Source organism: Orcinus orca, chromosome 1, assembly GCF_937001465.1.
Source record: "Orcinus orca chromosome 1, mOrcOrc1.1, whole genome shotgun sequence".
Classification (NCBI taxonomy): domain Eukaryota; kingdom Metazoa; phylum Chordata; class Mammalia; order Artiodactyla; family Delphinidae; genus Orcinus; species Orcinus orca.
Window position 1 is genome coordinate 194,397,459 of NC_064559.1, and position 16,484 is coordinate 194,413,942.

The following is a 16,484-nucleotide window of genomic DNA, read 5'->3' on the forward strand; positions in this document are numbered from 1 at the left end:
CCTCACGTAGCCGCTTTTTTCTCCACGGCTTTGGTGACCCTGACAGCCTAACGTTTAGCACAGAGCCTAGCACAGAGTAGGAAGTGCCATTCCCTGTGTACTGAGTTCAGAAAGTTCTTGTGCTTCAAGCGCAGTCATGCCTAAGATAACTGGGGAGTCTAAGAGATTACGGAATCTGAGCCTTCGGGTTTAATAGGCTCCATCAGTAGTTCTGGTAATCCACTAGGTTTGAAAACCACTGCACCAGAGAGTAGTGGAAGGAAAAAAAGTCCCTACTCATCTCTTTACTGTTCACCTTCTCTAGGTCAGTGCTTCTCAGACTTTGATGTGCACCTCAGTTACCTGGAGATCTTGTTAAAATGAAGATTTGAATTCAGCAGGTCTGGATGGAGCCTGAGATTCTGCATTTCTAACCAACTCCCAGGGGATGCCCATGCTGCTGGTGCACGGACCACACTTTGAGTTAGCAAGGCTCTAAAGTGGCCCCTGCCTTCCTGTTGTGACACTAGGCAAGCTGCTTTCCCTTTCTGGGCCCTTCTAACCTAGTACTCAGATCCTCTGACCAGGTTCTGCTTCCTAGCTCAGGTGTGCAACTGGCTCCCTGGAGCTGGGAGGAGGAGGTAGCAGCCCCGGTAGCCAGTTGCTGTTGGGCCTTACCAAGGGGTGGGTACTCAGGGAAGCTTTCCATGCACATGGGATTGCTCAGCGTCATCTGGGTGATGCCTGCCTCCCCGGACTTCAGGGCTTTAGGGCTGTCTTCCAGCTTCTTGCCTGAGTGCCGGTCAAGCTTCTCTCTCAGCTCTGCAAACTTGCAGGTGATGGGCGCTGTGGCAGTCCAGAGCTGGTGAGTAGCCAGCTGCAATGCTGCCGGGATGGTTGAGGATGATCACCTGGAACTGGGGGGAAGTGGGGGGGATGGGGGATGAGGAGGGTATTAGCCAAGCCTCCTTCAAAGGAGGTGGCTCTAACCAGCTAAGGGGTCAGCTGCCTTGGACACATTTTAAATTACAGTGAATATTTGAATGTTTATAGGGTATGCCAAGTTCCGTGCAAAGCAAATGTCATTCATTTCACTTTAATTTTCACAGCAGGGAGCTGATGTAACCCAAAATTTCACAGCGGGGAAGTGGCAGAGCTGGGTATAAATGATGTCTATGAGTGATAGATATGATTATGTGTACCACTTCCCCCCACCTTTTAGAAAAATGGATTATAATAATAGCTACTTAACTTGTTAGGTGGCCCCAGGTCAGCTGTTTTATACATCACCATGTTTAATAATCCCAAGATCACTGTAAGGTAGTCCTAGCCTCCACATGCACAAAGAAGAATGTGCCAGGGACTTCCCTGGTGGCACAGTGGTTAAGAATCCGCCTGCCGATGCAGGGGACACAGGTTCGATCCATGGTCTGGGAAGATCCCACATGCCTCAGAGCAGCTAAGCCCACATGCCACAACTACTGAACCCAAGCGCCTAGAGCCCGTGCTCTGCAACGAGAGGAGCCACCGCAGTGAGAAGCCCGTGCACGGCAATGAAGAGTAACCGCTCGCCGCAACTAGAGAAAGCCTGTGGGCAGGAACAAAGACCCGACGCAGCCAAAACTAAATTAATTAATTAATTTTTTAAAGAAAGAAGACGAATGTGCTAGACATTGCATTAAGAAAGGGTTTCATGGGGCTTCTCTGGCGGTCCAGCGGTTAAGACTCGCGCTTCCACTGCAGGGGGTGCAGGTTTGTAAAGGGAGCTAAGATCCCACGTGGCACGTAGCGTGGCCAAATTGAAAAAAAAAAAGAAAAAAGAAAGGGCTTCATATTCTGACTCTGGGTCAAGGAAACACCTGAGAGGTCCAAGCATACAGCTTCCCAGGTTCCACACAAACCTACTGAATCAGAACCACTAGGGAGAGTTCTAGGAATCTGAATTTTTTTTTTTTTTTTTTTGCGGTACGCGGGCCTCTCACTGCTGTGGCCTCTCCCGTTGCGGAGCACAGGCTCCGGACGCGCAGGCTCAGCGGCCATGGCTCACGGGCCCAGCCCCTCCGTGGCATGTGGGATCTTCCCGGACAGGGGCACGAACCTGTGTCCCCTACATCGGCAGGCAGACTCTCAACCACTGCGCCACCAGGGAAGCCCTAGGAATCTGAAGTTTTGAAACACTTCCCCAGTGATTTCTAATGCATTGGGTTTGAGAACTCCTGCTTTAAGGCATCAAGAGCATCCTTTGGAAATTAACCAGGTCACCAAAATGCACCATCTCGTTCAAGGGCAAACAGCAAATACACTGCGGAGTCAGGGTACTAACCCAGACTGACTGTACCTACACTGCTGACAAGAACCCAGCATGGAGCCTGTGCTCAGTGACCACTTCCTGAATGACCCAGTGACCCATCCTGCCCTCAGGACGGTATGGCCACTTCAGGAGGACACCCGTAAGTGGGCTTTCTCACCTGGGAGAGGAAGCTCCCATCTCTAAGGGTGGGTCATTCTTGCTGTCTCCTGCCACGTTGCCCTGCCTGATGTCCTTTAAGGACACGTTCTTCACATTGAAGCCCATGTTGTCACCAGGCAGGGGCTCAGCCAGGGCCTTGTGGTGCATCTCCACGGACTTGACCTTGGTGGTGATGTTGCAGGGGGCGAAGATGCCAGTTTCTACTTGGCCCACGGGCATGGTGCCAATACCTGAAGGGACAGAGAAACCAGACCCTAGTGGGCCCTCAACCTCAAGTACCCCCACCCAGCATGTGCTCACCCCCAGTCATCCTGCAGGGACAGCCGCAGAGGCTTGTCTGTTGGGCAGGCAGGCGGCATGATGGAGTCCAGCGCTTCTAGATTCCCATTCCATCTGCTCATTATACAGATGGGGAAACTGAGGTCCAGAGAAGAGAAAGGACTTGTTAATGTTCAGCAAAGTTAAGTAAACATTAGTAATAAGAAGGAAAACAAGATTCAGATACTCTAACACTCATACCTTCTAAAGACTAAGATGCTCCCCAAGGAAGCAGACTTATAAGCAAGGGCACATTATTGAGTAAAAGACCTTCTGGGAAGAGGACTTTCAGTATGACAGTGCATTGTATGCAGGCCTTTTAAGCAGACATTGTCTTCACTCCTCTAAAAACCCTACCCAAAGCTCATCAGAGACATCATCTTTGCCTTCAAAGATATATCAGTTAACTGGAAATCCAGGACAGAGGACATACAGAAAGAATCAAGGTGGTTGATTAAGGGCCAGGTGGGCTGACCAAGAGCTGGTCAGCACTTGGACCTTATAGGTCAGGCAGACAATTGGGATCCTGATGAAGTGCCTCCTTTCAGCCGTAGGTCCTTGAGCAAACGTCTAGGTTTCGAAACTTCAGTATCCCAACTGTATCAAAGGGAACACCGGCCCCTACCACAGCACTGTAGAGAGGGTAGGTGCCCTGGCCCTGAGGGCACTCACAGCAAGTTCTGTGAACTCTCAGTTCTTAGTGAGACTCTCAGAAGGGGAAGAGGCAACAAGTGCCATGGGTGAAAGGGTGGGGAAGGGGCATCAGGGAAGGTTTCGGTGGATGGGGAAGGAGGCTCCAGTCAAGGAAGCCTTGTTCCATGGAAGAGAAGCAAAGCTATGCAGTACAGAAGCCACACAGAACACATCTCGCCTCATGGACTCAAAAATTAGTGGCCCAAGGAAGAAGGCTACCATTTCTATTAACACTCAGCTCTTATAGAGGATGGGGGAGAGGGGAGAGGTAGGAGGCTTTGAAAAAATTTAATAAGCAATTTTGTATAAATAATTCAAACTTGTAAAAAAAATAAAAGTATCCCTTCTTTTTCCAGAGGGGGTAATTGAGGGTCAAAGTAGGTTGCCAAAGGACCAATGACTGGCAGATGGCTAAACCAGGAGTTGATAATGAGGCCACCTCCTTATCAAACACCAGCCTCCTCAATGAGGATGAGCTCTTCAATTAATTTGATGAACTTGGCAACTCACTTAGCTCTGTGCCAACTCACAGACCTGCACAGCCTTTGAGGTTGGCATCAGCTCCATCTTAAAGCTGGGGAAACCAAGGAGTTCAATGTCACAGGTATTTGAGAGCTGAGTCTAAACTCCAAGTCTACCATCTAGTCCACTGGCTGCAGGCTTTGTTCTTTTAGCATCTAGAACATGGTAGATGCCTAATAAATGCTCAAAAGGACATGAGCATGAAACTCCCTTATCTTACTGGATGAAATGTGTAACAAAACTCAGGGTGTGGGTGGGACTCCTTTGGTGGCACAGTGGTTAAGAATCCGCCTGCCAATACAGCGGACACGGGTTTATCCCTGGTCCGGGAAGATCCCATGTGCTGCGGAGCAACTAAGCCCGTGTGACACAACTGCTGAGCCTACGCTCTGGAGCCTGCAAGCCACAACTACTGAGCCCACGTGCCACAACTACTGAAGCTCGCATGCCTAGAGCCCGCGTGCTGCAACTACTGAGCCCGCATGCTGCAACTACTGAAGTCCGTGCGCCTAGAGCCCGTGCTCTGCAACAAGAGAAGCCACCGCAGTGAGAAGCCCGCGCACCACAATGAAGAGTAGCCCCCACTCTCCACAACTAGAGAAAAGCCCGTGTGCAGCAACTAAGACCCAACGCAGCCAAAAACAAAAAACAAAAAAACAAACAAAAAAGTCGGTGTGGGGAAACAGGCATCAAAAGCTTCAGATTTGTCATTTTAGGTGAGTCCCCCTTTACCACTAACGCACTCTTACCTTGTCCCCTTACCTTTTAGATTTTTCTCAGCACTTGTCATCATACACGATATTATTCCCCACTCCCAACGCGCGCGCGCACACACACACACACACACACACACACACACACACACACGACTGTGAGTGCTGTGAGCAGAGCTGCTTCTTATTCACTGTGGTACCTTCAGCACCAAGCACAGTGCCTTGTGTGCAGAAGTTCAAATACGGTCCAAAGGAACACATTGCCAATGGCAGTTCTAACCTTTCTCAAGGGCAATTGGGCAGGATATGTCAGAAGTCTCCAAAATAATGCCTACCCTTTGTTTCGTTAGAGATTATACTAATTAAGTTATTGAGGACACATGCAAAGATTTATTTACCAAAATGCTTATGGCAATTTTAAATAAAATTAGAAACAGTATTCTTAGAAGCCTGTGCCCTTGGGCTATCCCTTAACTGTGTTCCAGTTTTCTTATTTCACATGGGAATAAAATGCCTTCTTCGTGGGGTTCTGTATGTGTAAAGTGCTTAGTCTGGTATCTGTCACATAGTAATTTCTTCTATCATTAATCACCATTTTCATTTAATAATGGATATGGCTAAACAAAATACTGTATTTTGAGATTCAATACAAAACACACCCATTAACTACTGAACATGTTTAAAATATTTATTTATTTAGTTGTGCCGGGTCTTAGTTGCAACACGCGGGATCTTCACTGTGACATGCGGCATCTTTAGTTATGGCATGCAGGTTCTTTTTTAGTTGCGGCATGTGGCATCTTTAGCTGTCATACAGAATCTTTTAGTTGCAGCAAGGGGGCTCTTAGCTGCAGCATGCGGGATCTAGTTCCCTGACCAGGGATCAAACCTGGGCCCCCTCATTGGGAGCATGGAGTCTTAACCACTGGACCACCAGGGAAGCCCCTGAACATGTTTTTTTGTTTTTGTTTTTTCACGGTACGCGGGCCTCTCACTGTCGTGGCCTCTCCCGCTGCGGAGCACAGGCTCCGGACGCGCAGGCTCAGCGGCCATGGCTCACGGGTCCAGCCGCTCCGCGGCATGTGGGATCTTCCCGGACTGGGGCACGAACCCATGTCCCCTGCATCGGCAGGCGAACTCTCAACCACTGCGCCGCCGGGGAAGCCCCCTGAACATGTTTAAATGGCAAGGAAATTTTAAAAATTAGAAGTGTTATAGAATATTATGTTTAGTTTGAGTCCAGCTGTGAACGTCGAGAAAGAACTACATGAAAACTAAGTTATCTGTTAAGCCATGGGGTTGCAGTTTATGCTTCATATCTGCATGAAATGCTCCTTGTAAAATGTTAGACATTACTTTTATAGTCAGAAAAAGATAGCTATGTACACGGGGAGCAAAAGCTTAAGAATCCTCAAGTCAGTTATAGAAAAGGTAGGCTTTAGGCAAATGCAGTAAGTAGTAGCAGTTAGCGCTTGAGCGCCAACTGTTTGTGTGAACAGTTGCCCATGTGGAATCTCCCAGGTAATTCCCACAACCCCATGAAGTGAGTCCTAAGTCCCAGAGCATTAATACCTCCCTCGTCCCTTTACTGTGGGCAAGGGATGGAAATGGAGCTTGAACCCAGGTCTGATGCTAGAGCTAGACTTCCTTAGTAGGGTGACACTCATCTAGGAATGTTAAACCCTACCAGATTCTGGGATCCACGGGCACAGTGACTATATCTTAGACATTTATATTGCCCCCATAACTGCGTCTAACCCATCCTGAGAGGTAGGATAGCTTAGACGCAGTGAGCACGGGCTAGAATTCTAGATTCTGCTAACACTACCCAATAGAACTTTCTGCAATGACAAATATTTCATAACTTCACTGTCCGATATGGTAACCACATATGGTTGTTGAGCACTTGTAGTGTAGCTAATGCAACTAAGGAAGTGCGTTTATTTGATTTAATCATTTAAATAGCCACATATAATCAGTGGCTACCATATTGGACAGTGAAGCTCTATGCTTACTAGTCACGTAGTCTTGAGTTACCTCTGTTTGTTCCTCTGTAAAATGGGAATCAAATCATGTATCCCATGGCGATGGAGATCACTCACAGTGACTGGCCTAGAAGCACACTCTAAATCCTAGGTATTATATTCGAGGAAAAGCCCAAAGATTTGAGTTGGAAAGTCTCAAGTAATTGGCCCTGCCCCCATCTGCCCTCACCTTTGTGCTGGGTTCTGTCATGTTGTCCCCAAGCCCGCCTCAGATGGGCACAAAGACAACAGCCTTAGTGTTGTAACCGATCTTCTTGAGAGAGGCCTTCACCTCCTTGCTGATTTCCTCAAAGCGCGTCCTACAGTAAGGAGGCTCTGTGATGTCCATCTTGTTGACCGCCACCATGAGCTGCTTCACGCCCAGTGTATAGGCCAGCTGTGCATAATCACGGGTCTGCCTGTTCTTGACAATGCCAGACTCAGACTCGCCTACACCACTTGCCACGGTCAGCACAGTGCAGTCTGCCTGGCCTGAGGGACAGAGAGGAAGGTCCAACTCAGACCTGTCCTAGAACAACCACTGCCCATCCCCATAGCAGGGCCCCCATGGCAGAGCAGACAGCCCCCCCCCGGTGGTACCTGCGAGGTGCCCATGATCATGTTCTTGATGAAGTCCCTGTGACCCGGGACATTGATGTTGGTGATGTAGTGTGTCTTGGTCTCGAACTTCCGCAGGGAGATGTCAGTGGTGTGCCATGCCCCCGCTCCGCCTTCAGCTTGTCCAGCACCCAGGTGTACTTGAAGGAGCCTTTGCCCATCTGGGCCAGGAGTGGGAGGGAAAACCCCAGGGTCACTCTGCCTTCCAAATCTGCCTACCGACCAAGAAGAAAGTTCCCAAGTAAGCTGAGAGTCAGAGGAGACAGTAACAGGGCAGTGTATGGAGATGCCTTTGAATTTTTAAAATAATAGAATGTATTACTTGTACAATTAAGTTTTTCTTTCAGAGCAAATTTTAGAGTCAGAATGACCCAGGGCAACAGTGAGCCTTGAATTAACAGCAGTAAACATGTATGTAATGCTGACCATGTACCTGGTGCTGTTTTTAGCACTTAACATGGATTATCTCATTGAATTCTCACAGCGATTCAGTGAAGTTTTATTACCTCCATTCTACAGATGACATAATAGAGAAATGAACTGACTAGCTCAGGATCACACAGGTAATAAGCAGCAGAGGCAGGATTTGAACCCAAGGCATCTGACGCTAAAGTTCATGCTCTTAACCATTACCCTGTGTTAAATGGTAGCTGTGACTGAGAATTACCCCTGGGATCCTGGGTAAGTTGAATTTCTTTCAGCACTGGTGAAAATGAGGCTACTAAAAATTCTGTAGCATATACAGGTTACCATGTTAGTCTAGGGTGTACTCTGCCTCTTGCCAGCTGGGAGACCCTGAACATTTGTTCATTTCAGTTCTAAGTGCTGTGCTAGGCCCTGAAGGCAGAGTGGAGATCAGGAGAATCCAGAGACCAGGTGGATTCTTCAAGAAAATGAATTAGTTTATTAGGAGATAGGACTAGAACCCAGGTGTCCTGACGTAGGAACTTGTATAAAGTCTCCCACAGTTTAGAATATATATTAGATAAGCAGTTCTCAAAGAGTGGTTCCAGGTCCTCTAGCTGTGTTTTTTAGAGGCTACATGACATGAAATTGCAACAGATTTAATGCAGAAGCTGATAAGAGAATCCAGCTGTCTGCCATTAAGCCAGACATTAATGATACCTGCAAAAAATGTAAAACAATGCCACCGCTCTAAGATTTTTTTGTTTTGAAAAATAGTTATTTTCAAACACAAAACTATGATATTTATTTAATATGTAAGGGGTTTATCACTGTTATTTTTTTTAAAATAGATTTATTTATTTATTATTTTTGGCTGCGTTGGGTCTTCGTTGCTGCGCGCGGGCTTTCTCTAGTTGCGGCGAGCGGGGGCTACTCTTCGTTGTGGTGAGCGGGCTTCTCATTGCGGTGACTTCTCCTGTTGCGGAGCACGGGCTCTAGGCGCGCGGGCTTCAGTAGTTGTGGTGCAGGCTCAGTAGTTGTGGCTTGCAGGCTCAGTAGTTGTGGCACACGGGCTTCGTTGCTCCGCGGCATGTGGATCTTCCCGGACCAGGGCTCGAACCCGTGTCCCCTGCACTGGCAGGTGGATTCCTAACCACTGCGCCACCAGGGAAGCCCCTTTTCCCCCTTTTAAATGGGGATGCAGCTTTATCTCCTGAGATACAGTGTGGCACACTTGAATTTAAACCTTGGCGCCACCTTCAGGCGAGCTGTTTAACCCTCCCGAGCCTCATTTCCTCGCCTGGAAAATGGCAGCCACACCACCTGCCTGGAATGATTAAGAAAAGCACCTACCAGCCCAGCAGGTGCTCAGCGGGAGCGGGCTGTGCCCTCCCCCAGCATAAGGGCTCCCTCCCAGGGAAACCAAGGCTGGAAAGGGGGTGGGGGGCACTCAGGCACAGCAGCCTCAGCTCGGAGGCCTCCTTCTCAAACCTTTCGATGGTCCTCTTGTTGACACCCCCGCATTTGTATAAGATGCTCATTTGTGGTGGACTTGCCGGAGTCCATGTGGCCGATGACCACGATGTTGATCTCTTGCCTATGCTGGGAGCTGCTGGGAGAGAGAAGGACAGGTGTGCTCAGGGCCCCTGCCCCTAGCTCACCTTCCCTGGGACTGGGCCAGCAGAGGTTGAGACAGGAGAGGAAAACAGTTGGCCAGGAAGGAAGGGGAAGGGGGCCTCCCCAACACCTCGCACCTGGGGAGGCTGCTCTGGTCTCTCCCCCAGCTCCAAGGGGGTCATGTCTACCTCCTGAGTCAGGAGGAGCCCCTAGTGCTTCTTGGCATCTAGAGCTGACCCACTGGGTGCCCAGCCCCGCCCCCTTTTACAGCCCACATCCCAGGCCTGCCTCTTGCATCCCCACATCCCCACTGGCTCCCACTGGTCCTCTGGACCACGTGGGAAAAACCCAGGGCCCAGCTCTCAGGGGGTGGGCTGTCATGTTTCAGGAGGGGAGGGGATGAGCCCGCTGCCCACCAAAAGGAGGCACCTGTGGGCTTTGAGATGCTGAACGACACCCTCTCCCCAACCACTCCCAATGCCAGGTTGGGCACTAAGAGATGGCCCAAGGGTCAAAGGCAGGCCTGAGGATGGGAGGTGAAGGAAGGAACCTGGGGTCTGGAGGTGGTCCTGTACTTGCTGTCCCTGGGCGTTCAGGAGTGTGTATGGGAAAGGGTGGGAGCTCTAGCTTTTTACATATCTGCCTCCCGGGTCGTCCTGGGCCTCAAGAAGCAAATGGATTCATTCCTGTCTCCAGCCAGCACAGAGCCCGACCCATTGCAAACCCTGAGTTTGTTGAGTAAATGCAGAATCGCCGACTACCGCCTTCCGGGCCCTGCCCCCAGAGCCCTGTGTGCACCACCCCCTTTATGCTGCTACTAACTCTCTCTGAAGAGCGAGGATGCTGAGGCTCAGGGGCAGGACCACCGGTGAGAAAGTAGCAGAACGAGGGTTGGAGCACAGGTTGTCTGACCCCAGCATCTTAGCCAGAGCATGGCTCTACCTCTCAGCGAATTAACGTCTGAAGGAATGAAGGGAGGAAGGGACGTGACTGCAGCCACAGCCTTGTTCATCTCTGGGGTCCCAGCCTCCGGGAGTGGGTCACTAAGTGAATATCGAGGGTGGGACCTGGAGGGGAAGATGAGCTGGAGGGGTCTCTCTCCCCTGAGGGAAGGGCTGCCCCCAGGCTTAAGGGTCAGAGCTACTGGACTGGAGTGTGAGGCCAGCACAATGCCAGCGTTTGGAACCATCCACACATCAGTTCCTGAGGACCTGACTCTGTGCCTGGAGACCAGTGTGATGCAGGGAAAGGTGGCAGAAAGAACACGCTGGCCTAACTGGATTAGAACCCTGGCTTTACCACTCTCCTCCTGTGGTCCTCCAGCCCCTCTGAGCCCAGGTTTCCAACTACCTCTCAGTGTTGTGGTGATTCTAGGAGATACGGCACCCCTCCCCCCACTATAAATCCACAAGATGCTGGCAATACAGTAGGTCCTTTAAAACAGCAGTCCCCAACCTTTTTGGCACCAGGGACCAGCTTCGTGGAAGACAATTTTTCCACTGACTCTGGGGGTGGGGGGGTTCAGGCGGTAATGTGAGCGATGGAGAGTGGCAGATGCCCACCGCTCACCTCCTGCTATGCAGCCCTGTTCCTAACAGGCCATGGACTGGTACTGGTCCGTGGCCGGGGGCGGGGGGTGGGTTGGGGACCCCTGCTTTAAAAGACTTAAGGCGAAGTAGAAACACATGGGGGCGCTCTAACCACAAACCGCAGAGAAAAATATTCTTACAACCAGGGCGATTGGGAGCTGGGGACAGCTGAGGGGCTGTTACTAAACCCTTTGCTGATGACATGACCAATTCTGGTCCTTCCTCTTGGATACAGGTGGTGGTAGAGAAAGGATTTGTGAGTGGGTGGTTGGATGCTGTAGTTAATTTCAACTTCATCTAAGCTTTGCTGTTTACTAATTATTTTGCATCTTCTTATGTGAACAGAAATTTTTGGCTGTTAACTCCCACGAGTTCATAAAAGGTAAAGTGAGGCCCTAGTGTTACCCAAAAACTGGGTTCACCTCTCGGTGGATGTTGAGCCAAAAGACACAACAAAGCCAAGGAACGGGAGACGGATTTATCACTCGCAGCAAGTAAGGAGAACACCGGAGATCTTTCCCAAGGCGGTGTCTCCTGGAGCAGCAAAACTGGGAAATTTTTAAGATGAGGGTACATGCATATTCATGAGGGGGCTTGAGCAGAGGAGAACTCAGCATAGAATTGGGGGAAAGGTTGACAGAGTCCAAGCTTTAGTTGGCTGAAGTCCTGAGGGTCAGCAAAGGTCAGCATCATCATTCCTTAGGTTCCAGTTGATCTCATGGTTGAGGGGGTTTAAATTCTGCCAAACAGCTCAAGACAGTGCTTCAGGCTAATCTTTACCATTGAAACAGAACTGGGAGTCTTTACAACTGATTTATTATCTTTGCTCTTGTTACTTCTCTTGTCTGTTCCCTTGTTCCTCTTGTCTGTTCATTATTACTGAGACCTGTTCAAGGGCAAGCATTGTGGCCAAGCTTAGATCACAAAATGGGTTAGGCCTGGGACTTTCCTGGTGGTCCAGTGGTTAAGACTCCACGCTCCCAACGTGGGGGGGCCTGGGTTCGATCCCTGGTCAGGGAATTAGATCCCGTACGCCGCAACTAAGAGCCCACATGCCATAACTAAAAGACCCCACACACCGCAATGAAGATCCCGCATGAGGCAATGAAGATCCCGTGTGCCTCAACTAAGACCCGGCGCAGCCAAATAATAAATAAATATTAAAAGAAAAAAAGGGTTAGGCCTAAAGTGGCTTCTCTATATCTGGTTCTTTTCTTCCGGAGACCTCCTACCCTATCTACTAGGGACAGTTATATTTCTCACCCATCTCTGGCCTTTCAGCTCAGGTTTCTGAGACTCTCTGTGGAGTGCTGGGAAGGAAACTGGCTTTAGGATCCAAAGACCAGGCCCCAAGTCGCAGCTCTACCACCTCATGGCTGTGTGAACTTGGGCAGGTCAGTTGACCTCTCTGAACCCCATTATCTTATCAGTAAGGGAAGGATGGTGATAGCCGTCCTCACAGGATTATTGTGAACATCATGTGAGCTGTAAAATGATTTTGCTGCAGAAATGCCTGTTTGTTGTATGGCATTAGCCTGTAGAAATATGTCAATAAGTGCCTAGTCAATGGTTTTAACATGCTGATTATTTGCTGACCACCTCCCCAAATGGGTCAGAAATTTCATTTTACCTCTTAAGGGGTTTTCCAGTATCTGGGTTTTTAAAAGCACTGGACTGGGCTTTTTGCCAAGGGGAGGTTGGTAGTGACTTAACTGTCCCTGCGGGTCCTTCTCTGCACCAGCCTATCATCACCCCAGAAACTCCACCATCGGCAGTGTTTTAGTTCAGGCTGCTATAACAAAACACTACAGACTGCATGGCTGAAAAACAATAGAAATTTATTTCTCACAGTTCTGGAGGCTGGAAGTCTGAGGTTAGGATGCCAGCATGGTTGGGGCAGGGCCCTCTTCTGGGGGGCTGACTTCTTGTTGTGTCCTCACATGGTGGAGGGGGCAAGGGAGCTCTCTCAGGCCCCTTTTATAAGGGCGCAGTCCCCAAAGGCCAGATCTTCTAATACCATCACATCACGCATTCAGATTTCAACAACGGAAGCATTCAGACCAGAGCAAGCAATTTGCTGCTTTGGGTTCCTCTTTTTTAAAAAAAACCATAAATTTATTTATTTATTTACATTTTATTTTTGGCTGCATTGGATCTTCATTGCAGTGAGCAGGGGCTACTCTTCGCTGCGGTGCGCGGGTTTCTCATTGCGGTGGCTTCTCTTGTTGCAGAGCACAGGCTCTAGGCGCGCAGGCTTCAGTAGTTGTGGCGCACGGGCTCAGTAGTTGTGGCTCACAGGCTGTAGAGTGCAGGCTTAGTAGTTGGGGCACACGGGCTTAGTTGCTCCGCGGCATGTGGGATCTTCCCGGACCAGGACTCCAATCCATGTCCCCTGCATTGGCATGTGGATTCTTAACCACTGTGCCACCAGGGAGGTCCTCTTTTAAAACATCACCAACTACCCCCCCTTTTTTCTCCCTTTCCTTCTCCCAGAGGGCTTTTCTCACTGACTTGCTGATTCTTTTAATGCCACCTTTGGACAATTTGGTTTGGTCTAAGGCTTCAGCCTCCAGATAAAACTGCTTCTAGCTCTAAGAAAAGCCAATACTGGAGACTCAATTATGAGGTCTTCCAGGGCAAGGACCATGGCTCAGTCATCTCTGTATCCCCCAGGACCTAGCAAAGGGCCTGGCACACCATAGGTCTGCAGTGAATGCTCGTGGAATTGGCAAGTTTTATCCAGAATCAAACTAAAGTGTCTTTCCATCATCCCTACATCTAGGACGGAAGGTACAGGAAAGGATTTAAAACAGGGAGGCCAAGCTCAGTCTTTCACACATTTTCACAGTCTGTCTTTTTTTCCCTCAACACTAAAGTTTGGGTTTGAAAAAATTAATTACTAAATTAATTAATTATTAACTATTAAAGCAGTACACAAGTGAGAGAAACTAAAATAGTATATGATATCACTTATATGTGGAATTTAAAAAATAATACAGATGAATCTGTATACAAAACAGAAACAGACTCATAGACATGGAAATCAAACTTGTGGTTACCAGAGAAAACAGAAGGGAGGGAGGAAGGGATAATTAAGAGTATGGGATCAACAGATATAAGCTACTATACATGAAATAGATAAGCAATAAGGATTTGCTGTATAACAGGGAAACAACATTCAATATCTTCTAATAACCTGTAATGGAAAATAATTTGAAAAAATATATATAGCTGAATCACTTTTCTGTATACCTGAAACTAACACAATATTGTAAACCAACTATACTTCAATAAAAAAGCAATATATAGGGCTTCCCTGGTGGTGCGGTGGTTGAGAATCTGCCTGCCAATGCAGGGGACACGGGTTTGAGCCCTGGTCTGGGAAGATCCCACATGCTGTGGAGCAACTGGGCCCGTGAGCCACAACTACTGAGCCTGCGCGTCTGGAGCCTGTGCCCCGCAACAAGAGGCCGCGATAGTGAGAGGCCCGCACACCGCGATGAAGAGTGGCCCCCGCTCGCCACAACTAGAGAAAGCCCTCGCACAGAAACGAAGACCCAACACAGACAAAAATAAATTAATTAATTGATTTTTTAAAAAGGAAGTAGTGGCTTCAAAAAAAAAAGCAATATATAGTCAATATAGCGGTTATAGAAATACAGAAAGAAAACCAAATTATTCATAATCCTACAACCACCCAGATACTATCATCGTTAAATTGTCATATTTCCTTCAGGTTCTTCCTTTCTTTAAAAAAATCCTGTGGCAGATTGGGAGTGGTCTGGAACTCTGACAGGTGTGCTGGGAACATCACAGCCTGCATCCCAGCCCTCACCAGGCACCTGCTCTGGCCCCTCTTGCTCTAGCACTGCTCCCCTCTGGGGAGAAAGTGCTGGTGCTGGAGAAGGAACAGAACCAGCTAGAACCTGACCTTCAGGGCTTCTGCTCCAGCAATTTGGGATTTGACCACACCCCGATATGGTGGTGGTATCTACTGAGCAGATAGCAGCCCCTGTTCACACCTGGCTCTGGCTCTCGCCTCTCCACCTCCAGCCCCACCTCCTACCAAGGTGATAGCTGCCAAGGTACTCTGGGGGGGAGATGTGACTCATGCTCACATCAGATCCAGCTCTTCTACCAAAGCCACTGGACTGTAGAGGGACATTCCCACACAAGGACAACCCTTCAGGATCAGGATAGGTAATTGTTTCACCTAACTTCATAGAGACAGAAGAATTTGTTGCAAATGAAAGAACAAGAAAAAACCCTGCAAAAACAACTAATGAAACAGACATAAATAATTTGCCAGATTAAGGGCTCAAAGCTACTCTGAACTAGGGAAAAGAATAGATGAACACAGTGAGAATTTTAACAACAAACTAGAAAATATAAAAAAGAACCAGTCAGGGACTTCCCTGGTGGTCCAGTGGCTAAGGCTCCATGCTCCCAATGCAGGGAGCCCAGGTCCGATCCCTGGTCAGGGAACTAGATCCCACATATCATAGCTAAGAGTTTGCATGCCGCAACTAAAAGATCCAGCATGCTGCAATGAAGATCCCATGTGCTGCAACTTAGACCCAGAGCAGCCAAATAAATAAATAAATATTTTAAAAAAAGAACCAGTAAGAACTGAAGAATACAAAAACTGAAGTGAAAAACACACTAGAAGGAATTAACAACCAACTAACAGGTCATATAACAGGTCATACAGAAGAAGGCATAAGTGATCTGGAAGATAGAATAATGGAAATCACCCAATCAGAACAGCAAAAAGAAAAACAAATTTAAAAAAATGAGAACAGTTTAAGGGACATCTGGGACAACATCAAGTGTACTAACCTTCACATTACAGGGGTCCCAGAAGGAGAAGAGAGAAAGGTGTCGAAAATGTATTTAATGCAATCATTGCTGAAGACTCTGAAGCATTCATGACATGGAACATGACTCAGCGACACCAGGGAATGAACTACTGAAACGTGCAACAACTTGGATGGACCTCAAGGGCACTATGCTTAGTGAAAAAAAGTCAATTCCAAAAGATTACGTACTGTGTGATTCCATTTGTAGAACATTCTTTTTTTTTTTTTTTTGAGGTATGCAGGCCTCTCACTGTTGTGGCCTCTGCCGTTGTAGAGCACAGGCTCCGGACGCACAGGCTCAGCGGCCATGGCTTACGGGCCTAGCGGCTCTGCGGCATGTGGGATCTTCCCGGACCAGGGCACGAACCCGTGTCCCACTGCGCCACCAGAGAAGCCCTGTAGAGCATTCTTAACATGACACAACTATGGGGATGAAGACCAGATCAGTGGTTGCCAGGGGGACAGGGACAGGGGTGAGGAGGTGGGATAGGGTGGGAGTGTTTAGGAATACAAGACATAGGACAAAGCAACTGTGATGATGGGACTGTTCTGCATCTTGATTGTAATGGTGATTACTGGAACCTATACAGGGCATAAAGTAGAACTACACACACATACACACGAATGAGTGCAATTTTTAGAAGATGGTGAAAACTGAATAAGATCTGTAGACCAGT

At 48.4% G+C, this 16,484-nt stretch overlaps 1 pseudogene; it reads right to left on the reverse strand.

The window, feature by feature from the left end:
- Positions 1-329: 329 nt before the first annotated feature.
- LOC101270602 (elongation factor 1-alpha-like) lies at positions 330-9,335 on the reverse strand (annotated as a pseudogene).
- Between the last annotated feature and the right edge of the window lie 7,149 nt (positions 9,336-16,484).